The sequence below is a fragment of the Protopterus annectens genome, chromosome 3.part0 (assembly GCF_019279795.1).
Source record: "Protopterus annectens isolate FY-2018-M chromosome 3.part0, PAN1.0, whole genome shotgun sequence".
Taxonomy (NCBI): Eukaryota; Metazoa; Chordata; order Ceratodontiformes; family Protopteridae; genus Protopterus; species Protopterus annectens.
In genome coordinates, this window is record NC_056731.1 from 982,435,356 (window position 1) to 982,448,887 (window position 13,532).

Genomic DNA, 13,532 nt, shown 5'->3' on the forward strand with positions numbered 1-13,532 from the left:
GGGCAGAACATGCCTCCTAAACCTGGTGGACTTCTTTGAGACAGTTACCAAGGCTATAGATGAGGGAATGGTGGTACACACAGCCTGCCTAGACCACACAAAGGCCTTTGACACCATTCCCCATTCTGGTATTATAAACAAGCTCACCAGCCTGAACATAAACCCCTACGTCACAAGATGGGTTGCCAGCTGGCTCACAGACAGAACCCACATGGTAAGAGTTGCAAGAGCTAGGTCTGGCTCTAAACTGGTTACAAGTGGCACTCCCCAGGGCTCAGTCCTAGGACCCCTCCTGTTCAGCATATACTTCTCAGAGGTACAGGCAAGCACAAGAGGACTATGGCTGACCAAGTTTGCAGATGACTGCAAACTAGGGGCTATAATTGACTCTCCAGCTGACACAGACATCCTCCAAAAGGGTCTCACTGAGACGGATACCTGGTGTCAAAATCATGACCTCAAGCTAAATGCCAAAAAGTGCATAGTCATCTCCTTTGGAAAAAACAAAGTACCCACAAACTACCACATAGGTGGTAGTCCCCTAAATACGGAAGATGTAATAAGGGATCTGGGGACCCAAGTAGATAGTAAACTCTCCTTTGATAATCCCATTGTCAAAGTGGTTAGAAAATCCTTCAATGTGGCCCACATTATCACAAAAGGATTTGTATCCAGATCAAAAGAGGTCATTGTGTCCCTCTACTCATTGCTCATCAGCCCCATCATAGAGTACAATGCCCCATTTGGGACATATCTTACAAGACACCTGAAACAGCTGGAAAGACCACAGAAGTACCTCACCAGGAAGATCACTGCCCTATGCAGCTCGACTGAAGAAACTCCAGCTGTACTCTATTGCATATCGCCTATTCAGAAGTGATCTCTGCCTGACATACAAGGCCATGTCCAAGCCAAAACTGATGGACATGCTCCACCTAAAGAAAAGCTTATGCCCTCGAGCCACACACTCCAGGGATCTAAACCTCACCACAACAATAAATAAGATGTGCTGGAGGGATAGATTCCTGTCACAGAGACGTTCCATGCTTTGGAACAAGATTCCAATCTACATTAGGCAAAGCTCCTTGCTAACACTCTTCAAGAGAAACCTTGATTAGTGGATGGGAAACAGAAAGTTTACCCCGGGGATCACTCCAGTGGCTCTGCTGGACAGAGGCACAGGGAACTAATCTAAGGGGGCGGCGAAAGCCAACACATTCTGGCTAGGCTTATAAATGCCTTCGGGCAGATAGCCTAGTACTTACCTATGAACCTGTGAACCTAAACAACTAGTTTTCTACAATTTACTGTAAAACATTCTACAGACAATTTTATATATTTAGATGTGAGATTGGAAAAGAAAGGAAATAATATTACAACTGCAAGCTACAGAAAAGAAGTCCAAGCAGATAAATACATGCACAGAAAAAGCATGCACTCACCACATATATTTAAAGTCTTAGTTAAGAGTCAACTATTAAGAGCCAGTCGACTTAACATGGATGACATAAAATGTCTTAATCAAATGGATGAGATGGTGGAAGAATTTAAAGGGCAGGGTTATGATGATTCCTTATTGTAGGAAGTAAAGAGACAAGTTATGAATAGTAGATAGGCTACAGCTAGGCCATATTTTACAGCTAATAATAGAGGTTTGGATGTTCCTATACAGCCTGAGAGACAGGAGTATATGCAATATGTTACTACATATAACAGGAGCTCAGATGGCATTAAAAATATAATATCAAAAAACTAGGGTATTTTTGGAATAATGCCTGAAATTAGAAGACTAGTAGGAGGAAAGCTGCATTTTGCATATAGGAACTGCCCTAGTTTCAAATGCCAAGACCACCTTCCTGAACAAATAAAGAAAAAAGGCACAGTTGTCTGTTATAGTTGCACATGTTACAAGGATATTGTGAAAGGCAATGAGTTCCTACACTCTATAACTAGGAAGAAGTATATATTTAAGTGTTATGCTGTATGTAATATATCCAATATTGCCTGGCTGGCAAATTGCATAAAGTATTCCGCGTTTTATGTAGGGAAATTTCCCAAGAAGACTTAAGGATAGAATTATAGAACACAAGTCAGAAATACGAACAAAAATGAATAGTAATGCACTTGCTAAGCACATAGGAGAAAAAGGCATTGAACTTAGTTTTCATTTTAGTTAATTGATAATAGATATAAAAACAGAAGAGATGGTGATATAAACAATATCTTAGTGATTTGTGAATATGAATGGATTATATGGCTAAGAGCAGACTTTGCACTCTGTTTGAATACAGCTGTTAGTATCAGACCTATATTGAGAAAAGAACAACTGGTTTTAAAAGTAGTTAATATACTACAAAGATCTATTGTTTTATGATGGATTTAATATTTAGATTTATTGATTAAACTTTTAAAACTTTGTCTGATTTTAATGCATTTTAATATTACTCGATTAGTTAATTGAATTTGTTTTCAGATCTTATCTTAATTTGAACTATTTAAATGTGGATTTGAATTTTATTTTATTATATGCACACTGAAGAAGGGCATTTGACCAGATGCATTGTGGTGTTGCTTTTTGGAAAAAACATTGTATATTACTGAATACGCTCAATGTGTCAAACTTTTGGATTTTTTTGCATATTGGTATAGACATTACATCTGAAAAAATGGTTAATCTTAGTGCTTGTCCTATTTCCTTTTTTTATTAGGATCTGTAAACTCAACATATCCTGCTCAACTGTACAGCATTTTTTTATTTTAATTAAACACTTGAAAATAACAAGTACAGCATTTGTCAGGTCCAACTAAAGCTAAATAACTGCACAAGATACTTTCTGCTGCAGCCCTTCTGCTGCATCGATTCAAGTGTAATTAGAAGTTCTAAGCTGTTTATTAACTGCCTGACCTTGCAATGGCTTACAAAACTGCAATTGACATTTTACACTCTTCATCTATTTTCCCTTCCACTTGACAAATGTTTGGAGAACTTCTAGGTTTGAATTAAACTATAAATAACAACTAAATAAGCTCAGCTGTGCCCTCTTCTATTCTGATTTAGTTAATTAACTCTGGTTATAATTTATTTAATGCCTACAAATATTTGTCTCTTTTATTTTCTCTGGCAAGTACAGATGTGTAAGTTGAACTTGCTATAACAGTAGATGTTAGAATGATCACTACTGCAGTAGCCTTAGCTATATGGGTTATACCCTGCCAAAGAATGACAGACATCCAGCGTACAAAGGTCTGGGTCACCTTTCACATACCCAAACATTCAGGCAGCTTTAGCTGAATAAACTAAAAGAAAAGCTTGGGTGAGAAGCCCTTCAGAGCTTTCCTGCTAGCAGAGAAAAGAAGGCAAAGCCCTGAAAGGACAGTGCTAGAAACAATAAAAACATATGTCAATACCCTGGCATAAAAAATACCCCAAGAAACAAAGAGATGGAGGGAAAGGAAGGCTACTGCAGCAGTGATTATAGGAATGGAAAGGCTACTGCAGCAGTGATTATAGGAATGGAAAGGCTACTGCAGCAGTGATTATAGGAATGGAAAGGCTATGGCAGCAGTGATTATAGGAATGGAAAGGCTACTGCAGCAGTGATTATAGGAATGGAAAGGCTACTGCAGCAGTGATTATAGGAATGGAAAGGCTACTGCAGTAGTGATTATAGGAATGGAAAGGCTACGGCAGCAGTGATTATAGGAATGGAAAGGCTACGGCAGCAGTGATTATAGGAATGGAAAGGCTACTGCAGCAGTGATTATAGGAATGGAAAGGCTACTGCAGCAGTGATTATAGGAATGGAAAGGCTACGGCAGCAGTGATTATAGGAATGGAAAGGCTACAGCAGCAGTGATTATAGGAATGGAAAGGCTACGGCAGCAGTGATTATAGGAACATCTACTGTTTTGGCAAGTTTAAGTTACATAACAGTACTGTGTTCTTCATGTTGATCACTGCTGCAGTAGCCTTAGTTATGAAGTAGATTACCATAGCTAACTATATTTAGGAGATGGAAGAAAAAGAGTCCAGGACCTCCCCTGGAGAAAGGTCCTAGCAAGGCTTTATCTAGACATAGAGAAGGAATCAAGCTTATAGTGCTTTGCAAAAATATGTACAAGGACCAAGTAGTAGCTTCTAGAATACTTCTAGAATCGAACCCATTCCTAAAAGTTATAGATGGAGCCAAGGCCCTGGCAGACTGGACCTTGACCCTGCCTGGAGTAGAATTGTTATGTTGAGTATAACAAAAGATAATAGCCTTAAAAACCATTTGGAAATAATCTGTTTTGACACAGGTTGTCCCTTTTTACCTTCACAGGAAATGAACAATTGAGCTGAATAGTTCTGTCAAGATAGTGCCTATGTTGTTTGTGGATATCTAAGGTATGGAGTAGCCCTCATTTTATGTTCAGAAAACAGGTACCTAAAAAGAACTAAGATCCTATCATCCACCCCTACATCCAGGAAGTCAATTTAAGGTGATTGTTGTTGGGCTGTATCAAACATCCCTGGTCTTTTGAGAGTAGATCCAGTCTATGAGGAAGGTGGCAATAATTGTCCCTGGCCATTTCCAAAAGAAGGGAGAACCACAGTTGCCTGGGCCAGAAGGGACTCACCACAATGATCCCAGGGGATTTCTTCTGAATCTTCAGAAGTACCTAGGATATTAGTGGAAAAGTGTAGAAAAAACATACAGGAACATTCCTGTCCAAAGAAAGGAAAAGGCATCTGTCTTCCAAGCCTTCTTGCATGGAGTCCAGGAACAGAATTTTACCAGCTGATTGTTCACAGAGGAAGGAAAGAGGTCTGTTTGAGGAATTCCCCACAAATGGATAAAATCTTGGAAGACCCCCAGAAGTAGTTTCCATTTTTGAGGGTCTGCCTTTGTTCTGCCCAGCTTGTCTGACACACAATTTTGCTTGAACAGATAAACAGGATGCCTATTGACTGAGATTATGCTGTAATGTTATAGCCCAAGCTAACATGGCTTGTCTGCAAAGGGGATATGACCTGGTTCTCCTTGCTTGTTATATAAATACATACATACATACAAATACAGGCATTAATGGTCTTCTAGCCTGTCAATATACTAAAACACTTGTTCTCATTAAAAGTGCCCAGGCTGTTCTTAAAAATATCTAAACTAGTACAGTAATCGCTTTAATGCAGTTTGGTAATCTGTTCCATGCATCAGCAGCTGTCTCAGATAACCAATTAGTAGACTTCTCATTCCTATCGAATCGTCTACGTAGGTTGTCTGATGATTCTCTAGTACTTTTTATAATCCCAAACATTCCCAGAGGTAGTTGTCTCTAAATGCCTTATATACTTGGAAACGATTTCCTGTCAGATATCTATATGTGACAGTGTACAAGTTCAGATATTTTAGTCTTTCATAACTTAAATTTTAACATTCATGGATGCCTTCGGTATATTTCCATTTTCAGTTTACTCATGCTTGTTTTCTTATAAGGTTGATGAGTGGATGTGTCTTGATGAGTGGATGGGAAATAGAAAATACCCCGGGGATCACTCCAGTGACTCTGCTCAACAGAGGTACCGGGAACTAAGGTCGGGTGGCATGATGCCAGGGTAATCCTATGGGCTAGGCTTTTAAAGGCTCCAGGGCCATTAGCCTAGTACACACCTATGAACCTACAAACCTGTATTGTTATTCCATACTCAAGTTTGGATCTAATGTAACTAACAAACAATTACTTCATCATTTCTGATTTCCTAGACTCTATAAATCTTTTTTATACAACCTATAGTTCTATAACTATCTTTAACTAATTTGTCAATATGGTTAGAAAAACTCAAATCTGGATCCCATATGCCCAGGTCCTTAAATGAATCCACAGTTTGAATCACTGTGTGCTGTATTAAATATTCACCTTTCAGTTTATGTCTCCCTAATCTCATATGCTTAGTTTTTGATGTATTTATCAGCATATTATTCTTCTGTGCCCAAATGGTCAATTTAGTCAAGTTGTTTTGCAGGCATGCCTTATCTGTAACATATGTAATCAGTTTACCCAATTTCAGGTTATCTGCATTTAGACTATAGAACACCTCAGATGGAAAAGTTAGGTCTGATAGATACAATTTAAACAAGTAAGGGCCTAGGACAGAGCCCTGTGGAACACCCTGACTCTAACCATGAATTTTACCTGTCCAGTTGCTGTATTGTACTTGCCATGTCCTATTTGTAAGCCATGCAGCTATCCATCTTATCAACAGTACATTGATACCTAGTTGTTCTAATTTATTGATCAGTGTTTTGTGTATGACCCTGCCAAATACTGAAGTTAAATCTATAAAAAATTACATCACAGCACAGTTTTTCATTCATAGCTGCTATTATATTGTTATAAAACATCATGTTACAGGTGGTAATAGATCTATTTTCAACATATGCATGCTGATATATGGTTTCAAGTCACAATCTATCCAGTTCTGATAATAACTTATCCAATATGACCTTCTCCATTATTTTTCCACAACATGAAAGTAGACTTAAGGGTCTATATGGCTCTGGGTTTGTTCTACTCCCCTTTCCCTTAAAGAGAGGTTTAATAAGTGTATGTCTCTAGTCTTGAGGAATCTCCCCATATTTATATGACCTAGGAAATAATAAATATAATGGTACTATAACTTTTTGCTGAAGTGTTCTTAGGTCATTATTACTAATTATGTTTCCTCCCTGTGCTTTGTTTGGATCTAGTTTGGTCAATATAATGAAATTTGATTCCAGTTTCTGTGATTGTCTGGATGTCCCTAGGATGACTTATCACCCCTTTTGTGGAGTCAAGCTGCTTTGCATAATATTTTGTAAATACATCTATAATCTGTTGTGTCTGAGAATACATTTTAGAATCTACACACAGTTTATCAGTTTGTATGTTTTTACTCCTTCCACATCTTTTGTATCTATAAAAAGATTTCCTAGTATGCTCAATAGCTTTCTATAAATGTTCTTCAATTTTTTTTCTTGATCTTGTCTCACACTGTGCTTAATTTATTTGTCCAGCTTGTTTATTTTATTTTTCAAAATTGTAGTTTGACCTCTCTTCAATTTCTTATATTTTTTGTCTTTCACTTTAATCATGTATCTTGTTCTTATGGAAATATATCCCCCTGGCGTTATATGCTTAGATCCTGATGTTAAACGTATTTTGGATTTTTTGCACTCAAACAATTTCTCTTCAAAAACTTTCCACATTCCATCTTCAGCTTTTCCACTGAACACATCACTATAATTAGTTTTACATAGTGACTGCTTTTCTTGCATATAATCTGCAATGTATCTACTGTGCATTGGTTTAGATTTCAGTTTGGCAGAATGATGTAGCAACAAATTAACATTTATAACCTCATGATCACTGCACATCATTGGTGGTATAACTTGACTTGAAATAACAGTAATTTCTTTAGGAACACATACAATGTCTAGTATGTTCTGTTCTCTGTTAGTTTCTTTTTACAATCTTAAGCAATTGTTGTTCCTGAACATGCATAGTGAATAATTTCCTTACTAATAATGTTAAATCAATATTATTCCAATCTGTTTCTGGCAAATTTGTCTCCCAGCTAATCTTATTCTTCCATCCTGTACTTCATGTAAGAAATATATGAATTCCTCCAGGTCATCAGCACTTGACTTTGTGATCCATGCACTCCAACAATTGTTATATGTTCCAGGGTTGTCTTTATTGCCACAGTTATGCAGTCTACAGTATTGGTGTTATCACTGAACATGTAATAATCACAGGTCTCATTACTATCTTTAATCCCTATCATAACACCTCTACCTGATTTTTGTTAGAATGTCTGTTACAGTAAAAACATTTATACCCTGACAGAACTGATTTCCAATTATTATTCTTTAACCATGTCTCACAAACATTAACAACATCACTCTTGTAGAAATATAGCAAACTTTCCAATTAAAAAAACTGTGTTTTAATTCTCCTAGCATTAACAACCATCAGAGATGCATTATATGTTGCTATCTGTGAATTCTTAAATTTTTAAAATGGCAAAATCTTGCCTAGTGTTTGTCAAATATTGCAAAATATCTGCTGCAAAAATTCTCTTCCCTGATCTTGAAAAATGCATGCCATCTTGCCTGAGCACTTGAGTGCCCAAACCTAGGCTTGGATACTCTACACATTTCCATTTTTTTAAAACGGGGCATTTTTTTCCATGTAGGTATTTGCCAAAAAAATCTTTTCATTCACAGTGACCTGACTATCCTTTCTGTACGTGATTTGTGAAAAATATATCCTAACACTAGTACAAGCTATATTATCTAAGAGAGCTGTACATTTCCTACTATCAGTCAGAGAATCCTTGCAGATGAGATCATTTGTACCAACACAAATGAAAACAGATCTGTATTTCCTTACATTAATGCATTCCAAGGCTTGTCTCACATCTTCTATTTTTGCTCCTGGCAGGCATAACACTATTCAGTGTTCATTTTTTTAAGTATCAATTCTTCTAATAACAGAACCTCCAATTGCAAGAATATATTTTTTGACCAGATCTGAAGAATCGTTAACTTCTAATGCAGTAATATCTGTGCTATCAGTTTTTTATAAATGAATGATCTTCATCGCCATTAGTCTTATTAATCCCACTGTTTTCATTGTGTATTAAATTTGCAAGCATACAATTCTCATCCAGCTGGCTTTGTACTTTCACAGCATGAGCCATGTAGTCAACGTGTCTTTCTCTTCTTTTTTCTTTAAGTAATATACTTCAATCCTTCCTTGTTCAATTCTGATTTCTTCCTCTTCATCTCTCCCTTGCCTCTTTTCTCTACCTTCTCTTTTGAAAAATGATGCCTTTTTCTGTAGACTGAAGGTTTTCTGACATTAAAATGTTATAATTCCTTGTAATCTGTGTGTTACAGAACAAAGCAGTGTTCTTTTTAGTACATATTCTCTTTATTTTACAGACATTAATCAGTTTCTTTTTCTTCCTTGTTATTTGTTGGGAACTTCTTCCGTTCTTTCCTTTTTTTTTTGTTTCCATCTAAACACTCCAAATCCTCAGATTGCTGTATACTTGCATTCAGAATTCCAAAGTTGGCAGGGGCATTGTCTTGTTTCATAGGGGTTGAATAACCTTTACAGGCAAGAGACACATCCTTTCCTAAATGTGTTCTATTTGCTCTTTGCCTAACATTATTTATCTCACCAGTCCAGTCGTTAATATATGTGACAACACTTTTCCAAGTCGTGCCAATTGCACAAGTGCAATCATCATCAGTAAGCCTAGATTTACTACTAATAATGGTAAGAGAATCATCCAGATTTTTACATGAGGTGCCTAGATCACCAGTGATATTAGGTGTTACCCTTAAATATGCATAGCATGTATTACACTGTACAAGATATTTGTGCATTAGCAAATCATTAATGGCATACTCATTTAAGGAATCCATATTCAGCTTCAAAAAATAAAATATTGTAAAAGAAAAGAATAATCAAAATCACTAACCTCAGAAATCTAAGAGAACTTAAATCAAATTATATGAGAAAAATCACTCAAGCAATATACAAGTGAATACAAGTACAGAAAATTTGCTGTTCTGACAGTGCAAGTTCTGAAAGTCAGACTTATGTCACTATCACTTGTAGTTGCACTTCTTTTTAACTGTAAAGATCAATAAATCAGAATTCAAGATAGGATTGTTTAGGTAAGCTCTGGATTGTCTTCTCTGCAGTCTGTGTGAATTTATAGATAACTAGGCCACTTGGGATGGCTAGATATGCCTGTCTAAAACCTATCCCTTTCTAACAATCAACAGTGAAAATTAAAGGTAAAACAACAACATATAAATCAAAGTATATATTTTTGTCTGCAGGCTATCCCTTCCTTCATACAGTGAAAAACAGTGGTAAAAAATAAAATAGAAATTCAAATAAAACTTTTTTTTACCAGTCAACTCCACAGTAAATCACAAACCTAGATAGGATTGTTTAAATACACTCTGGATTACAAGTTATTGACAAGATGACTTTGATATTGTCTGTAACCACCCAAAGAGGTCTTGGGACCAAAGGTGATTCATAGAGTTGATTGCCTTGATCAGAGAAAGCATCATTTGATGCCTATGTGCTTGCATCTGGCCTTGGTGTCCCACACCCCCTGCACTTTTATCCCTCCTGAAACTGTTCACCAAATGAAGTCCAAAGCATCTGTGGTAAATGACTGCTTTGGAGTAGGGAGTGAAAGGGGGAGACCTGGATTTAAGGATATCTGTTGTCTCCACCAAAAGATGTCTCATCTAACAACTTCCAGCACTTGAATCTGAAAAGATAAGGGGTGTTGATGCTGGGATCAAAGAGATTTCAGATACCTCTGCATCTTTATCATGTGGATTCTTGCTAGGAGCATCACAAGAATCAGAGATTCCATGAGACCCAAAATCCTGAGACATTCTCTAACAGTGACTGAAGTCTGAGTGGACAGCTTTATAAATACATCTAAATAAAGATTTATTTTTGTGCTTGTGGAAGAATAGCTCTTTGAACTAAAGTGCCTCGCTGACATCCCAGGAACACATTCTTATATGAGGGAGTCAAGAAAGGCTCTTAAATGTTCACTTAGAATCAAAATTTGTGCAAGAGATATCTCATCCAAGAGAGACATTGCTGACATTTTGAAAAAAAACACTCTGTGAAGATTAGAAAGTTGAACAAATATGGAAAGATGTGGATACATCGTAGCCTTTATTGATCTACAATCAGAGCTAGACATTTTGTTAACACTCTTGGTATAGCAGATAGTCCAAAGACTAAAGAAGAGAACTGATAATGTGACCAAGACACAGAAAATCGTAAGGCACATCTGAAGTCTGGATGAATCAGAATGTGATGATAAGCATCTTTTAAGTCTAGAGTTACCAGGAAAGTTGAAAAAAAGAAAGAATGGGTAACAGGTTGTGAAGTGTAAGAATTTTGAATTTGGGTACTATCACAAACAGGTTTAAGAAAGAAAAATCCAGAAATGGTCTCGAAGCATTTTCTTTCTCTAGTGCTTGGAATATTCATGAATAAATCCTCTTCCTCACCTCAGAAGGAGGAACTGGTTGCATCACTCCTTGGGACAGCATGTGATGAGGAACTGGTGGAAACAAAACAGTCTGATCTGCAGTATGAGGAATGACTTGCTGGGAAGGAGGAATTTCCTCCCACTGACATCTGTAACCTTGAAGAATGATTTTTAGAACCCATTTGTCTAAAACAATATATTTCCCCAGAGAAAAATGGAGATTCAGACACTCTGGAAGAGAAAGGGAGCCAGGGTGGGAGGGTTCACAAGGTCTCTTGAACAGTCATTTAGACTTAATGGACTGTCCTTGGTTTTGGGAGATCTGAGACTTCTTTTTGGAACCCTCTTACCATTTCTTCATAAATGTCTGTTTACCTGAATTCTGTTGTGGCTGTTTGGAATAAGCAAAGACTATAGAGTAGAGTAGAAGAATATATGAACTTTGTTATAGTATTAAGAAAAAGGATGAGAAAAATGCACTATTTAAACACATTAAATTGTTCCCTTCACATTTTTTTTAAATTTGGGATTTTGGAAGTGGTAGGACATGATTTTAGAGGTGGTGACTGGAATAATAAGTTATTGAGGGCTGAAGTTAGATGGCAACTAAAACTTAATGCTAGTGAATTCCCTGGGTTAAATGAACATGTCAGTATCAAACACGAGTTAAAATTTAGGGCCTTGAAACTTTAAATCTTGGTTATTTGGCCCTTTATTAATATTTTAAAATTGTTATAATTTTACATATGACTATTGTTTTAGTCTTTTCAATTTCTTGCACACTGTTTAATGCTTTAGTTATTTTACATATTTGGGATTTTAGCCACTACTAAGCACTGTCACTTTAATGGATTTTATTATCAATTAAGAGTTAATTATGGTTAATGTATATAAGAATGTGTTGTTGTGATTTTGATTTGTTCTGATGAAGTGATACTATGAAAGCGCTTGACCTGTTTACTGTTTTTTGTGAATAAATTGTACTTTTATATCTTGGGCTGTAGATATTGGCATCAGAGTGGTTATTTGGATTATTGGTTGTGCTTTTACCACTCTCACACCCTTTGGATTTTATTTATCAACTAAGACTATAATTACTGGATCAGGTCTGGGTTTAGTGTATAAAAACTTAAAAAAGTGTGGACCTTTATTCATCCTATCTGCCTTTTTAGGGACAGCTGTCTAGCTATCAGGAAAATTGCAGGGAGTAGGATGCACATCCTCAATACCAGACAGGATAGAATCAATGGAGGCAGGATCTGGAAAATCATTCTTTAACAACTCACACTATTTTCTGCAGAAATGAAAAACCTCACTGCTCTCCCACTGAAAACACTGGCACATTTTAACAATAGTTTCAGGAAAAGAGAAACTCCCACAGGGAGAATCAGAAACTGAGCTCACCTCTGAGTCTGAATCAGAAATCTGAAGACAAATACCTGAATCTGTCCCTGTATCATTCTGTTCAGATTCAGAATCTTGAATCTCTTCAGGAAAAGAGGAATCCCTTATTTCTTTTACCAGAAACTACTTTACAAGAAGAAGAATTAGCCAGAGGTAAACCCTGAGCCAGTCCCATTAAATTACTCTTATCCAAACAAATATTAAGAGGAATAGATACATTTGATTTTCTGTTTCTTTTTGACAGAAAAATTATGCCAACAGTGTTAGTAATGGCAGCAGCTGCTTCCTCAGGGATGGGCACAACATTCTGAAACAACCGGGGAATCTTCCCTTTTCCCTCTCCCAGGACCAGCAAGATTGCCTCTCCCCTGCCTACTGAGTGGACTCCAACAGCCACAGAGGATGTGACTAACCCCCTGTCTATTGATATTACACCAAAGGGATCCAGGTTAAAATATGAGTGGTCTGAGGTGCAACAAATGGACACAGCAGATTTACCCACCTGCAAATTGCTTGCCTGCTGTGATGGCAAAGGCTGTTTGCTTAACTTTTTCTTTTTGTGGTAGCAAGAAGTACTGACCATGGGACTGGTAGAATAGTAAGCAAACATGATGCCTCTTTCCTGGGGAAGACAAGCAGCAAGTGTCACAAAAACTACCAGTCCCCAGACATTATTTTTAACAGAAAAAATAAAAATAAGAAAACACAGTAAAAAGCATTTAAAACACCATGGCAGACCAATAATGGAAAAAATAAACACAATGTCTGTACAGAAAATTCACTTTCAGTTAGTATGCACTATTTTTAAACTGGCAAAGAAATGAGTGTTCCTTTTAAAATAATATTACAGTCTCAAGATGGTCAATTAAAGGACAACACTCATAGCTTTAAAATAACTTTCCTGAAGAAGAAAATAATAAGACATCAACAAAACTGAAGAAAATGGAAGTTTTTTCCCCAAAGGAAACTTATCTGCCCAGCAAAGAAAAGGAAAATCTCACCAATGATCCACAAAATTGTCAGAGGAACATACTCTTCAGCAACAGTAAAGCTCTGAAGG